The sequence below is a fragment of the Lissotriton helveticus genome, chromosome 10 (genome assembly GCF_964261635.1).
Source record: "Lissotriton helveticus chromosome 10, aLisHel1.1, whole genome shotgun sequence".
NCBI lineage: Eukaryota > Metazoa > Chordata > Amphibia > Caudata > Salamandridae > Lissotriton > Lissotriton helveticus.
Window position 1 is genome coordinate 651,325,554 of NC_136071.1, and position 23,450 is coordinate 651,349,003.

Consider the following 23,450-nt stretch of genomic DNA (forward strand, 5'->3'; position numbering starts at 1 on the left):
TGTACCTGCTCTGTTGGGCACAATGCCCTGTTGATGCTCTGATACTGCATTCTGCCCTCTCGTTTACTGCCAATGATGTACCTGCTCTGTACTCCACAATGCCCTGTTGCTGTTCTGATACTGCATTCTGCCCTCTCGTTTACTGCCAATGATGTACCTGCTCTGTACTCCACAATGCCCTGTTGCTGTTCTGATACTGCATTCTGCTCTCTCGTTTACTGCCAATGATGTACCTGCTCTGTTGGGCACAATGCCCTGTTGCTGCTCTGATACTGCATTCTGCCCTCTCGTTTACTGCCAATGATGTACCTGCTCTGTACTCCACAATGCCCTGTTGATGCTCTGATACTGCATTCTGCCCTCTCGTTTACTGCCAATGATGTACCTGCTCTGTTGGGCACAATGCCCTGTTGATGCTCTGATACTGCATTCTGCCCTCTCGTTTACTGCCAATGATGTACCTGCTCTGTAATCCACATTGCCCTGTTGCTGTTCTGATACTGCATTCTGCCCTCTCGTTTACTGCCAATGATGTACCTGCTCTGTACTCCACAATGCCCTGTTGCTGTTCTGATACTGCATTCTGCCCTCTCGTTTACTGCCAATGATGTACCTGCTCTGTTGGGCACAATGCCCTGTTGCTGCTCTGATACTGCATTCTGCCCTCTCGTTTACTGCCAATGATGTACCTGCTCTGTACTCCACAATGCCCTGTTGATGCTCTGATACTGCATTCTGCCCTCTCGTTTACTGCCAATGATGTACCTGCTCTGTTGGGCACAATGCCCTGTTGATGCTCTGATACTGCATTCTGCCCTCTCGTTTACTGCCAATGATGTACCTGCTCTGTACTCCACAATGCCCTGTTGCTGTTCTGATACTGCATTCTGCCCTCTCGTTTACTGCCAATGATGTACCTGCTCTGTTGGGCACAATGCCCTGTTGATGCTCTGATACTGCATTCTGCCCTCTCGTTTACTGCCAATGATGTACCTGCTCTGTGCTCGACAATGCCCTGTTGCTGTTCTGATACTGCATTCTGCCCTCTCGTTTACTGCCAATGATGTACCTGCTCTGTTGGGCACAATGCCCTGTTGATGCTCTGATACTGCATTCTGCCCTCTCGTTTACTGCCAATGATGTACCTGCTCTGTACTCCACAATGCCCTGTTGATGCTCTGATACTGCATTCTGCCCTCTCACATGCTGCCTCTGATGTAGCTCCTCTGGTGCCCACTTTGCCCATGCTCACGCATACACTGTGATTATACCCCTATTATGTGCAATAAAGGTAGTCAATCATGTGTCGTGGTTTGTCGTTGTCATTCCTGCTTGCGTACTACAAATGTGTATTTCTATTTGCTTCTCATCAGTGGTTTCGGTAACATGACACTCCCCCTCCCTACGTCACGACCCTTGCTGGTATTCCCCTCCATGCAGCCAATGGTTTGTGCCTTACCTGCGTCGGCGTCGATGGTGGGCCATGACTAGGACGTGGTGGATCGCGAAGAGCATTGGGAAAGCGTTTAGCGCTGGGTCCATGGTGGTGGTCAGCTTGCGGTGGGTATCTGCTATGTCACCTATGTTCGCTGTGGGGATTCCGCCGTGTTCAGACAGGTTGTTTTTCCGCAGCGGTTTTATGTGTATTTTCCGCCATCTTGATTTGGGGGACGGTCTTAGACGTCAGTACGTACGGCGGAGCCTCCGGATGTGTTCCGTTCGCCGCGTGGTCGTGTGTAGTTCGACGGCGGTGCGTGCTTTACCGTCGCGGACGGAAATTTGACACGTTTTCCTATCCTGATATGGCGGACGGAGTATCAGCGGCAGGCGGACACGGAAAAGGGTTTTTCCGCCTACTCCAGGGCCACGGTGGCTCTTCCGTCCACCATCCTAATGAGCCCCAATGTCTCTGCAAAGGCTTATGTAAATAAGCAGGAATGCACAAGTTGAAAATTTCTTCTAAATAATGCAGCACAGATTTTCAGATTTCAGATGCTCCTCAAAGGAGATAAACTGCAATCCATATTCAGGTAATTCAGAACCAGAAAGCTGTTCAGTTAACACAATATTTACTTATTCTCAGAATCACCAATTGAGTCCTTTGATTTCTACACAAACATGTCAGAGATGGATGAATCCATTCTGGATTTATTTGCAGGTCATCAGAATGCTCTTCTTCCTTTGTTCTTTTCATGAGTGAAGGTAAAGAAGAGGGCATGGAATATAAATGATCTTTCTTATGCATGGCCTTGGGGAATGCAGTATACCTTTTCCCATTCCCTCAGATCTTGAAGTTTCTGATTAAAGTAAAGGCAGAGAAAGCTTTAGTGGTCCTAGTTTCTCCAGCATGGGTACTCTCTGCCTGGTATCCTCTGATACTACAGATGAAGGGGTGCAGTGATGGGTTCTTCCCATAAATCCTGCTTGATTTACCAGAATTCGCACAGGAGAGCCCTCTTCACCTCCATCTGATGGTATGGATGCTAAACGGGTAGGATTGAGAAGATTAGGTCTATGAGAAATTGGATTGCTGGTTGATTGGGTTGTTGATCCTGCTCAAGCAACAGCCACATCCCTGTCAGGGTGAACAATAAAAGTCACTGTTTGTGAATTTACATATGTTGTGTTTATTTTAAAACTTACTGACTTCTCGGCACATTTGTAATCGGTACCTGCACTGGTGCGGTCTATTTGTCTTGCCCCACCTCAGCTCGTCCTCGGATCCTAGCGCAGCCGATCAGGTGCTGACGCCGGATTGGACAGGGGTAAGCCGCCATCTTGGGGGGGTCATTCAGAACTGCGGACTAGTTGTTTTACTTCCTCTCCCCCTCCTCACACCCTATAAATGTGCATTGGACATCGTCCGCGCAGCGGGCAGGCGCAGCGGGCACGCCGGAGGAACGCCGAAGCCGCGCCAAAGGCAAAGCCAGTCTGCGCCCGTCCGCGCCAGTTCGCCACCTCTGGCCAGAGATGCTGTACCTAATCCCCCAGGTAATATAGTATATTCTAAAGTGGAGCTGCTAGGCTTGCGTCCTGCTAAGGTTACAGGATGCCTAGGTCTGCTCGATCCGTTGAGTGGTCCGGCAACCTGTCCCTGTACCCAATTTACTCTTGTAGCTCCTACTACGATAGGCGCCTGTGTTAATTCTTCTGCCCAGCAATGGTTGAAAATACTACAGCTGAATGTTAGGTCACTCCCGAAGCATCATGCGGAGGTGTTTGACCTTTTAGTTGACGAAGCCCCGGATATTCTTTTTCTGACCGAAACTTGGATGAGGGATGATCTTACTACCATTCCCAATTTAGCGCTACCCCCTAAATATTCGATTATGCTAGTGAACAGAACTACTAGAGGGGGTGGCATTGCCGTAATCACTAGATCTAGTTACACCTGCACATTTGAGGAAATCGATTTGAAAGGGGGTGAATGTGCACACTTCAGCATCTCTGTTAACACCCACTTTACTTTCACTGGTCTTTTAATATATAGGCCCCCTGGACCCATGCAGAGCTTTATTACATCTCTTTTGGAAGTGGTGGAAGCTCATGCGGTGAGGTCAGCCAACATTAGCATATTGGGTGACCTTAATTTTCATTTTGATTCTGACCAAGATCGGAGTGTGTGCACTCTTATTTCTGACCTGGCGGCCTTTCAGCTTCTCCAACTTGTTAAAAGCTCTACCCATATAGGAGGCTATGTGCTCGACCCCATTTTTACTAACATAGAACTTTCTAGAACTGCCACTCCTAAGCCATTAGCATGGACAGACCATTTTTTAGTGGAGCTGTCCGTATGTGTTGCTATCACTACGGTATGCAAAAGGCAAAGGGCTATATACAAAAGACCTTGGCATAAATTCCGGCCGGAGGAGTTTCAAGCTCTGCTGGATCTTGACCCTTTAGATTCTTTCTCGGATATGGAGACAGACTATGACTTCTTTTGCACCTGGCTTACCCGGGCGCTGGATACTCTTATTCCAGCTAGATGGGTCAAAGGACGTACAAAAGATACCAATCCCTGGTATAACGATACCTTGGCTGCAAAAGACATGAGAGGGATTGGAGAAAGGATTATTCCTTACAGAAAACGGTTAGCTATATGAAGGAGCTAAAGGCTTACCATAAAGCTATTTGTAGGGTGCGAGCAGAATTCTATGCTTCTGAAATAAAAGCCAGCACTAACCCTGCCAGAGTTATTTTTAAAATTCTTAATGAACTCAATATGAAAAAGTCGGATAATGTTACCCCGACCTCGGCTGCCCTATATGAAGAATTGGCTACCTTTTTTGTGGACAAAATTCGAGGCATTTATCAAGCTTTTGACCCAGTGCCACAAGAGAACCCTATTCTTGGCCCCGTATTGGGTTCAATTTCTAAGATGCCAGCTATTACAGAACTGTCTAGAGAAGAATTCGATAAGCTTACTAGACAGATTAAATCTGGCTCTCAACAGACCCTTTAAAACCAGACCAATTCCGAGAACTGCCCCTTCACTGCCTGCCTCCCCTATTGCATCTTGTCAATACCTCTTTTGCTACGGCTACTGTCCCTGCTAGGTGGAAGCAGGCTTGGGTGTCACCTATTCTAAAAAAAACACTTTAGATCCACTAAAACCAGAAAACTTCAGACCCATATCTTTGCTACCTTGGGCGGCGAAGATTGCGGAGTCACATGTGAACTCAGTTCATACCAGCGTTCTGAGTGCTGGGGACATTCTGGATGATACCCAACATGGGTTTCGGTCCGGCCACAGCACGGAGATAGCGCTCCTGGCTGTGACTGAGCACCTTCATTCCACTATGGACAATGGTCAAATGGCAGAATTGGTCCTGTTGGACCTCAGTGCCGCCTTTGACACTGTCTCCCACCAGATCCTTCTCCACCGTCTTGAAGAGGCTGGGATCACGGATAGGGCTCTTGCTTGGTTCCGATCGTTTCTGACCGGTAGAACATTCCGTGTTTCCACTCCTCCCTTCCTTTCTAGGGCACATTTGATCGAGCAGGGTGTTCCCCAGGGCTCAGCCTTAAGCCCCACCCTGTTCAATCTTTATCTTCAACCACTGGCTGCGGTCGCTAAAACATGGGGTCTTAACATCGTTTCCTATGCTGACGACACGCAGCTAGTGGTTGCCTTAACTGAAGGCTTTACCATGGACCACAATAGATTCAAAGCAGCCTTAAGCCAGTTTTGAAATTCTTCGACCCTGCCACCAGACAATTAATTGTCCAGTCGACGGTACTTTCAAGGCTGGATTATGCCAGCTCTTCACTTATTGGTGCTACTAAGGCGGAAATTATCCGCCTTCAACGTATCCAAAACTCTGCTGCTAGAGCATTAATAGGCTTGCCACATTTTAGTCCTACATCGGCCACTATCCGGAAACTTCACTGGCTTCCTGTGGCTCAGCGGCTACAGTTTAAAACTCTGTGTATTGCTTTTAAAATCATTGGACTATCCACTCCTAAACTACTGAGCCCATTGCTTAATCTGTATGTGCCCACGCGGCCTTTGTGGTCGGCAGGACAAAATCTGTTGGTTGTACCTCGGTTTAAGCGCAGTAGAGCAGGAGATCGTTCCTTTCGGTTCCTGGCTGCTAAGCTTTGGAACTCAATTCCTGCTCAAATTCGAGAGATAAAGGATGTAATGCAATTTAGAAAAACCATTAAAACGTATCTATTTTCGAAGAAATAGTGTCTCTCCGTCTTTTTCTCTACCTCAGCTATGTTTCTTCACTTGGGACTAGCGCCGGGACGCCCCTTTGCTGGGGCAGCTGCGCGCTTAATAAACTGTATAACATAACATAACATAACATAACATAACATAACATAACATAACTCAATGTTCTATGCTTAACCCTCTAGGAGCTTGGCACAAAGGCAGGCAGCCTTTTCTTAGAGGCAATGTGTAAAGTATTTATGCATCACACAAACAGTAATAAAGTGAAATCAGAACATGAAGATAAATCACACAACAATTTAGAAAAATAGAGTACATTTTAATAACGTATTTGACTCCAAAATGACAAAACTCCATTTGGTAGAACCTGAGTTATGAATGCAAAAATGTTAAGGTAAAACCTAGCACTTAAATGATCAAAGTGCCAACCGCGGTCATCTAGTCGAGAGAAAGTTATAAAATATGGCTGACTACAATGGAGTGTGAGTCAGATACAAGAAGTGGATTTTGAACTTTAAAGACATTTTTTAGTAACATGTCTGAGAATGTAAAGTTCAGCGAGGAAAGGCTGTAGGCGGTGTCTGAAGAGATGGCATTTATCATCATCAGGGACCCGTTGAACAAAGTTGCACTGAAAATTTCTTTATTGGACTTAGAGTCATTTTTGGAGTCGAAATTTACAAGTGGGACAAAGCTGCAAACTATAGCCAATGAAGGCTACACAGGGCCGGATAGGCCTTTTGCAAAGGTCCGCTAAACAGGATTAGCCACTGTTGGGAAGAAAGTAGCGGGAGTTACTGCAAAGTCAGCACCTTGAGCAGATAAACAAGCAGGTAGGTCCTGGTCTCCTCTCAGTTTTGAATGCACTTTTTTCCAAATATTTTCTGAGTCCCAACTTTTGAATTTTGGCTATCTGAGAATTAAGTTCCACATCTAGGTCTCTGGGACTGGAAAGGTGCCACTGGAATGGTCAGGACTCACTCATGCTGGGTCTGGGCACGGTTTACAACGGCTGGAGCTTTTTCTGTCCCTGAGTATCTGATCAGGATGTTGGTCATCTAGCCCTTGGAGTTACTCTGGTATTCCTGGGTTCAAGAAGTGGACCAGAGCTCAAGCAGCAGTGCAGACCTCTGAGGTGTCAAAGCAGGCTTCAGGTACCAGAGCAGTTCATCAAGGTGCAGTAAAGCAGTCTTCTGAAAATTCACAGCAGGCCACTGCAGCAGGTAATCCCCTGAGAGTCCTTCTGTATGTCCAGAAAGTGAACTGAAGAGTGGGTCTGAGGGTCTTATTTTTAAAAGTGATGCATCTTTGAAGTAGGAGATGTTTCTAGAGATTTCCCTTTGAAATGCTTGGAATTTCCTGCCTTTCCTGCCCTGGTTCCAGCCTGACAACAGGCACAATGAGGTAGTGAGAAATCCTTTGTGTGAAGGCAGAATGCAACCTACTGATTTGGATGTGGGACTGTGCCCAGCTCTGCCCCCACATCCTGTGAGTGATGATGCATCCAGGCACACCTAATCCCTCTAGGAGAAATAAACAAAGTCCAACTGCCAACTACACACAGTCGTGTGTTTGAGGAACTGGCCACATGCACAGAATAGCCTGTGCATGAAAATGCCACTTTTCTAAAAGTGGCATTTTAAAAATTGTGATTTTAAATCTGACTTTACCATTAAAGAAGACTTTAAATTAAAATTTCTTAGACACAAAACCAGATTTTTTTTTGCGTTCCTAATCAAAAGTTAGCACTTATCAAATGGGATAAGGCAATATAATGTTATCCTATGGAGAGGCAGGCCTCGCAATAGTGGAAATGAATTTAGGAATTTTTCACTACCTGGACATGTAAAACTTAAAAGCACAAATCCTAGTGTTTACTTACAATGCACCCTGCCCTGTGGGCTGCCTAAGGCCTACCTTAAGGGTGACTTAAATGTAATACAAAGGAAGTTTAAGGCTTGGCAAAAGAGTTATTTTGCCAAGTTTAATTAGCAGTTTAATGCTGCATACGTGCTGCAATGGCAGACTTGGGACATTACTTAAGGGCTACTTCAGTGGGAGGTACAATAAGTGTTACAGGCCCACTAGTAGCATTTATACTAGCCCTCCTTACCAGCCCTTTTTACCAGCCCTGGCGATATGGTGTACCACCTTACTAGAGACTTGTAAGTAAATTAAATATGCAAATCAGGTATAAGTAATTTTTACCATGCTTAAGGGACAGAGCATAAGCAATTTAACACTGGTTAGAGTGGTAAAGAGGACAGAGTCCTAAAGCCAGCAAAAAACAAATTCATAAAAATAGAAGCGTGAAGGCAAAAACCTTTGGGGGAAGACCACCCTAAGGTTGACAGGTCTAACAAGGACTTTTTCAGACAAATTCATAATGTTCATTCAATTTTCCGGAAGACAGTATATGTGGAGATTGTTATCGGAACTCTGGTGCCCATTCAAGAAATGGTGTGAAAAGAAAGATCTAAACCCCTTGTTTTGTCATAAAGTAAATGTATTCCAATTTATTCAAGATGGATTTTCTCTTGGTTTCAGAAAAGCTCCATTGAAACTTCAGGGGGCAGCTATCAAAGCATTTAAAGAGAACTGGATATGTTTCAAAGAAAGTGAGTCCCTTGTTTGGTGACTTAACCAAGTTGGGATTTGTGATTGGTAACAGAAGTCTTCAAGAGATCTCAATTTGAATGTTTAGAACCTACTCATCTAAAGTTAATGACCATTACGGTACCTTCCCTGGTAGCAACCACAACTACAAGAACAGGACAACTATGATCTTTCTGTTACAAACATCCCTAACAAAGGATTATTTTTCAATAACATGGTTGTAAAATAAGGACCTTCTTACAATCCCAAGGTTACATTAAAGTTTGACTTAGACCAGGAGAAGATTTTACCAAAATTCTTTCTAGAACCTTTCTATCATGAAGAAGCAGATTTTCACAAATTGGATGCAAAGAGGGAGATCTTTAACTACATTGATAAAGTCACATCTTTCAGTCAGAAAGACACAATATTTTTTAATTTGGGTCTAGCGGGGAAGGGAACTAGACCATCTCTTTAGACTTTGAGCAGGTGGCTAAAGACCTTGAATGTTTTGGCTTCCCAGAGAAAGGGAGGCGTCTCTACTGTAATAATACAGGGATGGCCAACTAATAGTTTGTTGACGGCAATTCAGCCACATGGACTAGCCCAACTACCTGTGTAAAGTGAATAGTAGATGAATACATTTGTTTTTGGAAAGATGAATTATTGGCAAGTTTCATATTTGGTCACTATGATCATTTTGGTTTATTGCTTTGACAGATCTCATATGTAATGAGAGGAACAAGGAAGGGGACAAAGAGGTAATTCCTAGATCACTCACCAGTAATTCCATTACTTTAAGTCTATACTTCCATGTTCTGGCATCCCCACCTCACAACGTATTAAAGATGACTCTAGTGGAAGGTGGACAAAGGAGTATTTTAAATGTTACTATGATCGTTCTGCTGACAACATGTCTGAAGGAGGCATGACATCTAATATGTTAGAAACCTGAACATTCTAGACGAAAATAACCTTACATTAGTGTATAAATGTAACCTGACATTAATGTAGAAAATGCATAACAAAGTGAACTGCCTTTTTTTTAAATGTGCTAATAATTACCGAGCAGCATAATATTTTGCATACATCTTTAATTTCTATGGACCTTTCAGGACTAGGCCTAACTTTCTTTTGAATTGTCTTACCTTTCCCCTTTAAATAAAATGAAAGCTTATTGAAAATGCTGATGTAATGCTAGTTATTGGTTGTAGGACTCATCATTGCTCTGAAATGTGATGTGTTAAATACAATGTATTCCTTTCTTCCTCACACCGAATGAGTTCATCGTTTTAGACAAATGCATTTGTTATTAGCTTTTGGTTCTTATGATTTAACCAGGATAATGCGGAAAGAAAATGTTTTATCTAATAGACTATTAGTCCATTATAACAATTATATAAAATGTTAGCAAACTACAGACAACACCACGTCAACTTGAGTGTTTACTGTGGGAAGACCATCAGAATACATTATTCACTACTGGCTTAAGGATGACCTAAATGCTGCAGTTTGAAACATATGTCTTCTTATTTCTTTACATTATGTGCTCCTAGCTAGAGAGTCAAGGCATTCTGTGCCCCTTTCCCTGCCATATCCCTTAGCACTTGACTGAGCTACTTTTGCCTGAATTGCCGAAAGCTACTGCTAATGGTGATTTTCAGTCTCCTAGTTTTTGTTAGGAGACTCTGTTTTTCTCTATGCTGATCTTGGCAATTTCTGTGATTATTTCCTTTTATCTGTTTAAACATTTGCTGCTGCAGCTGTTAGGGGACTCAACTGAGTTTACAGAGCTGCTCGTTAAGTAGAGTTTGAACCTTTGTAACTTTTAACTTGTTTCTCCAAGAAATCTTGCTCTTTTCCAAATGGAACTCTTCATGGGTTCATCTTAGGATAGGGTAGGTCCTTCAGTTTAAGATAAGGACTCTTTCCTTTATGAAAAACGCCATTATTTTTACATGTTGACTCTAAATAAAATTCACTTGATATTTCAGTAAACATATCTATCTGAATAACCTCAATAAAAAGAATGTAAAACAATTATTAATTTCTTAACGCAAAATAAAGCTTTTAACACTTTGTCAAGCCTCTCATCATTGACTGAACTCTAAATGCTGTTAGTTGATAAATGTATTCTTTTTTTTATTTTTTCTTATTTAATATTCTTTTTATTGGTAATTTCAGAAAAAGAACATGTTCAAGCAAACAAACATACAGATCATCATGTTACCGCATCCCACATCCCGGCATGATACTTATTGTCATATATCATGTACAAAAAATACCTTCTTGAGTCCAGAAATACATCATCTTTGGGTACAGAGAGTGTTATATATAGTATTTACACATGGGAGTTATTTTGAAGATAGGCTACCAGATAGGACCAATAGTCTCGTGGGCGTGATCCTAACAGTAGGTCCTCTTTATAGGTGAGTAATGTTTCATGGCAGTATGACATGTCACGGATCCATTGTCCGGTTTTGGGTGTATTTTTACTATCCCAGGCCAGTGATATTCGCCTTTTAGCTAGTAGCAATGCGATTAAACAAAATTTGCGTCTCACCGCTCGAACATTGGTTAAGAGGCCTAGCAGACATGTACGTACTGAACATTCAATGGGGACCCCAACCATATTGCCCAATATTTGTGTGACTCTCCCCCAATACTCCAGCACAGGTGGACAATTCCATGCTAGGTATATGAAGTCTGCTGATTCATGTCTACACCGTTTGCAGCGTGCATCCGGTCTTAGGCCATATTTATGAAGTCTTGCTGGTGTGTGGTAAGTTTGATGTAAGTATTTATAATGTAGTAGTCTCAAGTTTCCGTTAGGTGTTAATCTTTCAGTTACCGAGCAAGCTTCCTGACATTCCTCGTCCAAGAGTGGAGTTTCCAAGGCCCCAGTCCATCTGGCATGTGCTTTGTGTGTAGCGTCTGCTATCTCATCTTGCACCACATTATAAAGTCGTGAGATGAGCTTTTTATCATTGGGAGATGTGATAATCAATTGCAGTGCGTTCAGTTTTGGGGGTTCAGTTGGATATGTGGAGTAGTGCTGTTTGATCGCCCCTTGTAGTCTAATGAATTGTGAAGCGAAATAGTGGCGTTTCATTACTGACATAATCAAAGTCATGCATTTGTTTGAACGTTCCTTCATTATATAGATCCCCCATCTTATCAATTCCTATCTGTCTCAATATGCCCATGCCTATCTCCTCCTGGGGGACTTACAGGTTGGGATGGTGTTGCAAGGAGACAGCAGGTGCATATATAGGGGATTTGTGTGCCAGCTTCCCTATTTGATACCATGCAGCGTTTGTAGTATCTACCTTGTTTATGTCTTTACTGTGCAGCGGTGGCCTTTTATGCTTTATCATCGCAGTTAATGGAATAGGGGGTGCATCACTCTCCTCTATTGCTGTGTGAGTGAGGTAGGGAGTATGGTGGTACCAGTGGTATGCATATTGAGCTTGTGCACATAAGTACTATAGTTTGAAGTCCGGTACTTTAAAACCCCCCTTCGAGTATGGCAGCGTTAGAGCTCGCAATTCGATCCTGGCTTGTTTACCCGCCCATAGTAATTTAATAAGCAAGGATTGTATCTGTCGGAACACCTCGGGTGGTGGTTTGATGGGAATATTATTAAATAGGTATAGGAATTTAGGAAGTATTACCATTTTGACTATCGCTAGTCTATTAGCTAGTGATGAAGGTAGTTGGATCCATCGTTCAATTTTGGTCGTAATAGTTCTAACAGCCTTGCTGTAATTTTCTCGTATGCCATGTTGGTCCCATTGGGTGGTTGTCATTTGACATACAGGTCCGCCATGTTGACACGCCACTTGCTTAGTAGTTGAGTGTTGAAGCACATCCCCTAGTGGTCCATGGCCCCATGGCAGGAAATGTGTGCAGATGTACGTGCTCCTGCCCTGTCCGCATGCTCTACATGTGTCACGGCCACCAACGCTCATGAAATGTGAGGATGACTGGTAGAGGTGGGCCGTGTGCAGGATGGGGGCTACAAAATCTTTGTCAGCTATTGAATTTGGCAATCCTGGTCCTTCTGTACGTCAGTGTGCCCATGACTTACACCTCTTTTATGTGCATTTCAGCTATGACAGAGGACACTCAGCCACAGACGGTGGAGATTAGTCGAGGAAATGAGTCCGGCTAAGACTTCGCACACACGCAGACTGACACAGAGGAGGCCAGCGCCGGAGAGGGGGACAGGACCGTCCCTGAGGACTCGCATGTGGAGACACCATCGTCCTCCTCGTCGGAAACTCTTGGTGAGCCTGCACTGTTGTCACAGACTGGGAGTGGGCAATCATCACCTTCTGTCGGAGGACAGCACACAGGGCCCACACTTCCGCCAACTGCACCATGTACTGTTCGTGGCCGCAGGAGTAGGGGGAGCAGAGTGGCGTTCGGTGCAGGCACCGCTGCCCCTGCCACGGTGAGCCAAAATGCACTGTGTGCTGAGGCCGTTGATCTGCTGCGACAGCTGTGTGTGGGGCAGACCAATATGACAAATGCTTTCCAGGACCATGATAGGAAGTTGGGGCAGGTGGTGGCATTCATGGAAGGGATGCATGGCGATCTTGCAGGTCTACACAGGACAGTGCAGTCATTGGCAAGCAGTGTGTCGTCTGCAATAGTACAGTCGCATGGACAGGGTGCTACTTCTGTTTCCCCAGCTACACCACTGGATGTCTCAGGGGGTAGTGAGTATTCTGAGCAGGACTCAAATACAGGTTATTGCACTAGAAGCAGCGTCAGACAGCACGTCAGGGTACGCAGGGCACAGACCCCATCCCCTAGATCAGCTAAATCTGTTCACGTAGACAACGTCAGATACACTGGAGTACACACACACAATCCACAAGTGTTGTTGGGGGACATGCCTTCAGGAGCTACACAGGCATTCAACACAAAAGGTACTCCCAAGGCAAGGGATACTCACATGTCCATGGACTGTACCTTGGACAAGGCCACTCAGAAGACAAAGGCACCTCCTAAGAGCAGGGAGACTCCCAAGGGCAGGACCACAACAGAGGCAAGGAACCCTCCCAAGGACAGTGAAAAGACAAAGGCACCTCCTAAGAGCAGGGAGACTCCCAAGGGCAGGCACACAACAGAGCAAGGTCCATCTCCCAAGGGCAGGGACACACACAGAGAGCAGGTGTCTACTGGAGACAGGTGCACCACAGACGACAAGTCTGCTGGCAGGAACAGGGCGGCGACCAGGGCACAGGCTACATCCAGAGACAACACTCCACCTAAGGATAAGGCACATCCTACGGACAAGGCTTCTAGCATGGACAATGGCGCAATCAAGGACAGGCATACTTCACCCCTGGCTGCACTGAGGCTGATGTTTTCTACTGAACGCCAAACAGATGTCTCCGCGGCGGAGTCCCCCCATACCTCCACTCCCATCCAGGCCAGTCAGAAGCAGAGGAGGGTATCCCCTGTTGGTGCATCCCCCATTACACATGACTCTGAGTCCAGGCGGCAGGCACACAGCAAACGACAAGCAGGCTCCAGCACGTCCCCAGAAACCCGATCCCCGGCTGCAGATGCTCCACCTATGGTGGGTGGTGATTCTTTAGAGTCCCCACCACTTGGCAGTCCTGTCCTGTCCAGGGTGCACTCACACATCCCTAAGAAACGCAGACACACACCATTGACACCTGCCAACCCCGATGTGGCTCAAGGTCAGCTATCCCCAGCTCCCAGGCCCACCCTGCCTCCTGGCCCATACAGCCCTGTGGCTCATCATTTCAGTTGTCCCAGTGGCGCAGGTGCAGTTGACTCTCATGTATCAGATAGTGGCACTGTGTCTGTTGTTGGCTGTCATGCATCATGTAGTGGCACAGTCTCTGTTGTGCCCTCTCCTGTTGCAGGTCCTGGCAGTGTATCTGGGTCTATGGCTCACGTGTCAGTTAGAAGATCTGTGGCTGTGTTGCACACTCCTGTTTCTGGTGCTGGCAGTCTGTCTGGGTCAGTGGGTCACGTGTCAGTGACTACATCTGTGGCTGTGGCTCACATTCCTGTTGCTGGTGCTAGCAGTGTGTCTGGGTGTGTGGCCCATGTGTCTGTCACTCGGGCTGTGGCTGTGTCTCACACTCCTGTTGCTGGTGCTGCCAGTGTGTCCGGGTCCGTGGCCCATGTGTGTGTCACTCGGGCTGTGGCTGTGTCTCACACTCCTGTTGCTGGTGCTGCCAGTGTGTCTAGGTCCGTGGCCCATGTGTGTGTCACTCGGGCTGTGGCTGTGTCTCACACTCCTGTTGCTGGTGCTGCCAGTGTGTCTGGGTCCGTGGCCCATGTGAGTGTCACTCGGGCTGTGGCTGTGTCTCACACTCCTGTTGCTGGTGCTGCCAGTGTGTCCGAGGCAGGTAGTTCACGCAGTCCCCCTGATTCTGTGATGTGAGGTGCTGAACACTTCACTCAAATGTTATTTCACATGGTGTGTCCATTGAGAACTGCGTGGCACTCTTGTGGTCCCTGTGACGGGTTGGTAGGGACACGTACTTGTGCTGCCTCTGATGTAGCTGCTCTGTACTCCACAATGCCCTGTTGCTGTTCTGATACTGCATTCTGCCCTCTCGTTTACTGCCAATGATGTAGCTGCTCTGTACTCCACAATGCCCTGTTGCTGTTCTGATACTGCATTCTGCCCTCTCGTTTACTGCCAATGATGTAGCTGCTCTGTACTCCACAATGCCCTGTTGCTGTTCTGATACTGCATTCTGTCCTCTCACGTGCTGCCTCTGATGGACCTGTTCAGTGCTATGGACTGTTGATGCACTTGGCCCCTCTCACGTGCTGCCTCTGATGGACCTGTTCAGTGCTATGGACTGTTGATGCACTTGGCCCCTCTCACGTGCTGCCTCTGATGGACCTGTTCAGTGCTATGGACTGTTGATGCACTTGGCCCCTCTCACGTGCTGCCTCTGATGGACCTGTTCAGTGCTATGGACTGTTGATGCACTTGGCCCCTCTCACATGCTGCCTCTGATGGACCTGTTCAGTGCTATGGACTGTTGATGCACTTGGCCCCTCTCACGTGCTGCCTCTGATGGACCTGTTCAGTGCTATGGACTGTTGATGCACTTGGCCCCTCTCACGTGCTGCCTCTGATGGACCTGTTCAGTGCTATGGACTGTTGATGCACTTGGCCCCTCTCGTTTACTGCCAATGATGTACCTGCTCTGTTGGGCACAATGCCCTGTTGATGCTCTGATACTGCATTCTGCCCTCTCGTTTACTGCCAATGATGTACCTGCTCTGTTGGGCACAATGCCCTGTTGATGCTCTGATACTGCATTCTGCCCTCTCGTTTACTGCCAATGATGTACCTGCTCTGTTGGGCACAATGCCCTGTTGATGCTCTGATACTGCATTCTGCCCTCTCGTTTACTGCCAATGATGTACCTGCTCTGTACTCCACAATGCCCTGTTGCTGTTCTGATACTGCATTCTGCCCTCTCGTTTACTGCCAATGATGTACCTGCTCTGTACTCCACAATGCCCTGTTGCTGTTCTGATACTGCATTCTGCCCTCTCGTTTACTGCCAATGATGTACCTGCTCTGTTGGACACAATGCCCTGTTGCTGCTCTGATACTGCATTCTGCCCTCTCGTTTACTGCCAATGATGTACCTGCTCTGTACTCCACAATGCCCTGTTGATGCTCTGATACTGCATTCTGCCCTCTCGTTTACTGCCAATGATGTACCTGCTCTGTTGGGCACAATGCCCTGTTGATGCTCTGATACTGCATTCTGCCCTCTCGTTTACTGCCAATGATGTACCTGCTCTGTACTCCACAATGCCCGGTTGCTGTTCTGATACTGCATTCTGCCCTCTCGTTTACTGCCAATGATGTACCTGCTCTGTGGGGCAGAATGCCCTGTTGCTGCTCTGATACTGCATTCTGCCCTCTTGTTTACTGCCAATGATGTACCTGCTCTGTACTCCACAATGCCCTGTTGATGCTCTGATACTGCATTCTGCCCTCTCGTTTACTGCCAATGATGTACCTGCTCTGTTGGGCACAATGCCCTGTTGATGCTCTGATACTGCATTCTGCCCTCTCGTTTACTGCCAATGATGTACCTGCTCTGTACTCCACAATGCCCTGTTGCTGTTCTGATACTGCATTCTGCCCTCTCGTTTACTGCCAATGATGTACCTGCTCTGTTGGGCACAATGCCCTGTTGATGCTCTGATACTGCATTCTGCCCTCTCGTTTACTGCCAATGATGTACCTGCTCTGTGCTCCACAATGCCCTGTTGCTGTTCTGATACTGCATTCTGCCCTCTCGTTTACTGCCAATGATGTACCTGCTCTGTTGGGCACAATGCCCTGTTGATGCTCTGATACTGCATTCTGCCCTCTCGTTTACTGCCAATGATGTACCTGCTCTGTACTCCACAATGCCCTGTTGATGCTCTGATACTGCATTCTGCCCTCTCACATGCTGCCTCTGATGTAGCTGCTCTGGTGCCCACTTTGCCCATGCTCACGCATACACTGTGATTATACCCCTATTATGTGCAATAAAGGTAGTCAATCATGTTTCGTGGTTTGTCGTTGTCATTCCTGCATGCGTACTACAAATGTGTATTTGTATTTGCTTCTCATCAGTGGTTTCGGTAACATGACACTCCCCCTCCCTACGTCACGACCCTTGTTGGTATTCCCCTCCATGCAGCCAATGGTTTGTGCCTTACCTGCGTCGGCGTCGATGGTGGGCCATGACTAGGACATGGTGGATCGCGAAGAGCATCGGGAAAGCGTGTAGCGCTGGGTCCATGGTGGTGGTCAGCTTGCGGTGGGTATCTCTGCTATGTCACCTATGTTCGCTGTGGGGATTCCGCCGTGTTCAGACAGGTTGTTTTTCCGCAGCGGCTTTATGTGTATTTTCCGCCATCTTGATTTGGGGGACGGTCTTAGACGTCAGTACGTACGGCGGAGCCTCCGGATGTGTTCCGTACGCCGCGTGGTCGTGTGTAGTTCGACGGCGGTGCGTGCTTTACCGTCGCGGACGGAAATTTGACACGTTTTCCTATCCTGATATGGCGGACGGACTATCCGCGGCAGGCGGACACGGAAAAGGGTTTTTCCGCCTACTCCAGGGTCGCGGTGGCTCTTCCGTCCGCCATCCTAATGAGCCCCAATGTCTCTGCAAAGGCTTATGTAAATAAGCAGGAATGCACAAGTTGAAAATTTCTTCTAAATAATGCAGCACAGATTTTCAGATTTCAGATGCTCCCCAAAGGAGATAAACTGCAATCCATATTCAGGTAATTCAGAACCAGAAAGCTGTTCAGTTAACACAATATTGACTTATTCTCAGAATCACCAATTGAGTCCTTTGATTTCTACACAGACATGTCAGAGATGGATGAATCCATTCTGGATTTATTTGCAGGTCATCAGAATGCTCTTCTTCCTTTGTTCTTTTCATGAGTGAAGGTAAAGAAGAGGGCATGGAATATAAATGATCTTTCTTATGCATGGCCTTGGGGAATGCAGTATACCTTTTCCCATTCCCTCAGATCTTGAAGTTTCTGATTAAAGTAAAGGCAGAGAAAGCTTTAGTGGTCCTAGTTTCTCCAGCATGGGTACTCTCTGCCTGGTATCCTCTGATAATACAGATGAAGGGGTGCAGTGATGGGTTCTTCCCATAAATCCTGCTTGATTTACCAGAATTCGCACAGGAGAGCCCTCTTCACCTCCATCTGATGGTATGGATGCTAAACGGGTAGGATTGAGAAGATTAGGTCTATGAGAAATTGGATTGCTGGTTGATTGGGTTGTTGATCCTGCTCAAGCAACAGCCACATCCCTGTCAGGGTGAACAATAAAAGTCACTGTTTGTGAATTTACATATGTTGTGTTTATTTTAAAACTTACTGACTTCTCGGCACATTTGTAATCGGTACCTGCACTGGTGCGGTTCTATTTGTCTTGCCCCACCTCAGCTCGTCCTCGGATCCTAGCGCAGCCGATCAGGTGCTGACGCCGGATTGGACAGGGGTAAGCCGCCAACTTTGGGGGGGTCATTCAGAACTGCGGACTAGTTGTTTTACTTCCTCTCACCCTCCTCACACCCTATAAATGTGCATTGGACATCGTCCGCGCAGCGGGCAGGCGCAGCGGGCACGCCGGAGGCACGCCGAAGGCGCGCCAAAGGCAAAGCCCGCCTGCGCCCGTCCGCGCCAGTTCGCCACCTCTGGCCAGAGATGCTGGACCTAATCCCCCAGGTAATATAGTATATTCTAAAGTGGAGCTGCTAGGCTTGCGTCCTGCTAAGGTTACAGGATGCCTAGGTCTGCTCGATCCGTTGAGTGGTCCGGCAACCTGTCCCTGTACCCAATTCACTCTTGTAGCTCCTACTACGATAGGCGCCTGTGTTAATTCTTCTGCCCAGCAATGGTTGAAAATACTACAGCTGAATGTTAGGTCACTCCCGAAGCATCATGCGGAGGTGTTTGACCTTTTAGTTGACGAAGCCCCGGATATTCTTTTTCTGACCGAAACTTGGATGAGGGATGATCTTACTACCATTCCCAATTTAGCGCTACCCCCTAAATATTCGATTATGCTAGTGAACAGAACTACTAGAGGGGGTGGCATTGCCATAATCACTAGATCTAGTTACACCTGCACATTTGAGGAAATCGATTTGAAAGGGGGTGAATGTGCACACTTCAGCATCTCTGTTAACACCCACTTTACTTTCACTGGTCTTTTAATATATAGGCCCCCTGGACCCATGCAGAGCTTTATTACATCTCTTTTGGAAGTGGTGGAAGCTCATGCGGTGAGGTCAGCCAACATTAGCATATTGGGTGACCTTAATTTTCATTTTGATTCTGACCAAGATCGGAGTGTGTGCACTCTTATTTCTGACCTGGCGGCCTTTCAGCTTCTCCAACTTGTTAAAAGCTCTACCCATATAGGAGGCTATGTGCTCGACCCCATTTTTACCAACATAGAACTTTCTAGAACTGCCACTCCTAAGCCATTAGCATGGACAGACCATTTTTTAGTGGAGCTGTCCGTATGTGTTGCTATCACTACGGTATGCAAAAGGCAAAGGGCTATATGCAAAAGACCTTGGCATAAATTCCGGCTGGAGGAGTTTCAAGCTCTGCTGGATCTTGACCCTTTAGACTCTTTCTCGGATATGGAGACAGACTATGACTCCTTTTGCACCTGGCTTACCCGGGCGCTGGATACTCTTATTCCAGCTAGATGGGACAAAGGACGCACAAAAGATACCAATCCCTGGTATAACGATACCTTGGCTGCAAAAGACATGAGAGGGATTGGAGAAAGGATTATTCCTTACAGAAAGAGGTTAGCTATATGAAGGAGCTAAAGGCTTACCATAAAGCTATTTGTAGGGTGCGAGCAGAATTCGATGCCTCTGAAATAAAAGCCAGCACTAACCCTGCCAGAGTTATTTTTAAAATTCTTAATGAACTCAATATGAAAAAGTCGGATAATGTTTCCCCGACCTCGGCTGCCCTATATGAAGAATTGGCTACCTTTTTTGTGGACAAAATTCGGGACATTTATCAAGCTTTTGACCCAGTGCCACAAGAGAACCCTATTCTTGGCCCCGTATTGGGTTCAATTTCTAAGATGCCAGCTATTCCAGAACTGTCTAGAGAAGAATTCGATAAGCTTACTAGACAGATTAAATCTGGCTCTCAACAGACCCTTTAAAACCAGACCAATTCCGAGAACTGCCCCTTCACTGCCTGCCTCCCCTATTGAATCTTGTCAATACCTCTTTTGCTATGGCTACTGTCCCTGCTAGGTGGAAGCAGGCTTGGGTGTCACCTATTCTAAAAAAAAACACTTTAGATCCACTAAAACCAGAAAACTTCAGACCCATATCTTTGCTACCTTGGGCGGCGAAGATTGCGGAGTCACATGTGAACTCAGTTCATACCAGCGTTCTGAGTGCTGGGGACATTCTGGATGATACCCAACATGGGTTTCGGTCCGGCCACAGCACGGAGATGGCGCTCCTGGCTGTGACTGAGCACCTTCATTCCACTATGGACAATGGTCAAATGGCAGAACTGGTCCTGTTGGACCTCAGTGCCGCCTTTGACACTGTCTCCCACCAGATCCTTCTCCACCGTCTTGAAGAGGCTGGGATCACGGATAGGGCTCTTGCTTGGTTCCGTTCGTTTCTGACCGGTAGAACATTCCGTGTTTCCACTCCTCCCTTCCTTTCTAGGGCACATTTGATCGAGCAGGGTGTTCCCCAGGGCTCAGCCTTAAGCCCCACCCTGTTCAATCTTTATCTTCAACCACTGGCTGCGGTCGCTAAAACATGGGGTCTTAACATCGTTTCCTATGCTGACGACACGCAGCTAGTGGTTGCCTTAACGGAAGGCTTTACCATGGACCACAATAGATTCAAAGCAGGTCTGGCAGCAGTTGCTAATTGGATGACAGCTAACTGTCTCCAATTAAATGCTGCTAAGACGGAAGTATTGTTGGTTGGTAGGAATGTGAGCCTGTGGGGCGACCACTGGTGGCCATCCTCTCTGGGGACAGCCCCGATACCGAAGAATGAAGTGAAGAATTTGGGAGTCTGGTTAGATTCAGAGCTCAGTTTCTCTGCCCATACGAAGAAGGTTGCCGCCATGTTTTTTGGCATCCTACGCAGCCTTAAGCCAGTTTTGAAATTCTTCGACCCTGCCACCAGACAATTAATTGTCCAGTCGACGCTACTTTCAAGGCTGGATTATGCCAGCTCTTCACTTATTGGTGCTACTAAGGCGGAAATTATACGCCTTCAACGTATCCAAAACTCTGCTGCTAGAGCATTAATAGGCTTGCCACATTTTAGTCCTACATCGGCCACTATCCGGAAACTTCACTGGCTTCCTGTGGCTCAGCGGCTACAGTTTAAAACTCTGTGTATTGCTTTTAAAATCATTAGACTATCCACTCCTAAACTACTGAGCCCATTGCTTAATCTGTATGTGCCCACGCGGCCTTTGTGGTCGGCAGGACAAAATCTGTTGGTTGTACCTCGGTTTAAGCGCAGTAGAGCAGGAGATCGTTCCTTTCGGTTCCTGGCTGCTAAGCTTTGGAACTCAATTCCTGCTCAAATTCGAGAGATAAAGGATGTAATGCAATTTAGAAAAACCATTAAAACGTATCTATTTTCGAAGAAATAGTTTCTCTCCGTCTTTTTCTCTACCTCAGCTATGTTTCTTCACTTGGGACTAGCGCCGGGACGCCCCTTTGCTGGGGCAGCTGCGCGCTTAATAAACTGTATAACATAACATAACATAACATAACATAACATAACATAACATAACTCAATGTTCTATGCTTAACTCTCTAGGAGCTTGGCACAAAGGCAGCCAGCCTTTTCTTAGAGGCAATGTGTAAAGTATTTATGCATCACACAAACAGTAATAAAGTGAAATCAGAACATGAAGATAAATCACACAACAATTTAGAAAAATAGAGTACATTTTAATAACGTATTTGACTCCAAAATGACAAAACTCCATTTGGTAGAACCTGAGTTATGAATGCAAAAATGTTAAGGTAAAACCTAGCACTTAAATGATCAAAGTGCCAACCGCGGTCATCTAGTCGAGAGAAAGTTATAAAATATGGCTGACTACAATGGAGTGTGAGTCAGATACAAGAAGTGGATTTTGAACTTTAAAGACATTTTTTAGGAACATGTCTGAGAATGTAAAGTTCAGCGAGGAAAGGCTGTAGGCGGTGTCTGAGGAGATGGCATTTATCATCATCAGGGACCCATTGAACAAAGTTGCACTGAAAATTTCTTTATTGGACTTAGAGTCATTTTTGGAGTCGAAATTTACAAGTGGGACAAAGCTGCAAACTATAGCCAATGAAGGCTACACAGGGCCGGATAGGCCTTTTGCAAAGGTCCGCTAAACAGGATTAGCCACTGTTGGGAAGAAAGTAGCGGGAGTTGCTGCAAAGTCAGCACCTTGAGCAGATAAACAAGCAGGTAGGTCCTGGTCTCCTCTCAGTTTTGAATGCACTTTTTTCCAAATATGTTCTGAGTCCCAACTTTTGAATTTTGGCTATCTGAGAATTAAGCTCCACATCTAGGTCTCTGGGACTGGAAAGGTGCCACTGGAATGGTCAGGACTCACTCATGCTGGGTCTGGGCACGGTTTACAACGGCTGGAGCTTTTTCTGTCCCTGAGTATCTGATCAGGATGTTGGTCATCTAGCCCTTGGAGTTACTCTGGAATTCCTGGGTTCAAGAAGTGGACCAGAGCTCAAGCAGCAGTGCAGACCTCTGAGGTGTCAAAGCAGGCTTCAGGTACCAGAGCAGTTCATCAAGGTGCAGTAAAGCAGTCTTCTGAAAATTCACAGCAGGCCACTGCAGCAGGTAATCCCCTGAGAGTCCTTCTGTATGTCCAGAAAGTGAACTGAAGAGTGGGTCTGAGGGTCTTATTTTTAAAAGTGATGCATCTTTGAAGTAGGAGATGTTTCTAGAGATTTCCCTTTGAAATGCTTGGAATTTCCTGCCTTTCCTGCCCTGGTTCCAGCCTGACAACAGGCACAATGAGGTAGTGAGAAATCCTTTGTGTGAAGGCAGAATGCAACCTACTGATTTGGATGTGGGACTGTGCCCAGCTCTGCCCCCACATCCTGTGAGTGATGATGCATCCAGGCACACCTAATCCCTCTAGGAGAAATAAACAAAGTCCAACTGCCAACTACACACAGTCATGTGTTTGAGGAACTGGCCACATGCACAGAATAGCCTGTGCATGAAAATGCCACTTTTCTAAAAGTGGCATTTTAAAAATTGTGATTTTAAATCTGACTTTACCATTAAAGAAGACTTTCAATTAAAATTTCTTAGACACAAAACCAGATTTTTTTTTGCGTTCCTAATCAAAAGTTAGCACTTATCAAATGGGATAAGGCAATATAATGTTATCCTATGGAGAGGCAGACCTCGCAATAGTGGAAATGAATTTAGGAATTTTTCACTACCTGGACATGTAAAACTTAAAAGCACAAATCCTAGTGTTTACTTACAATGCACCCTGCCCTGTGGGCTGCCTAAGGCCTACCTTAAGGGTGACTTAAATGTAATACAAAGGAAGTTTAAGGCTTGGCAAAAGAGTT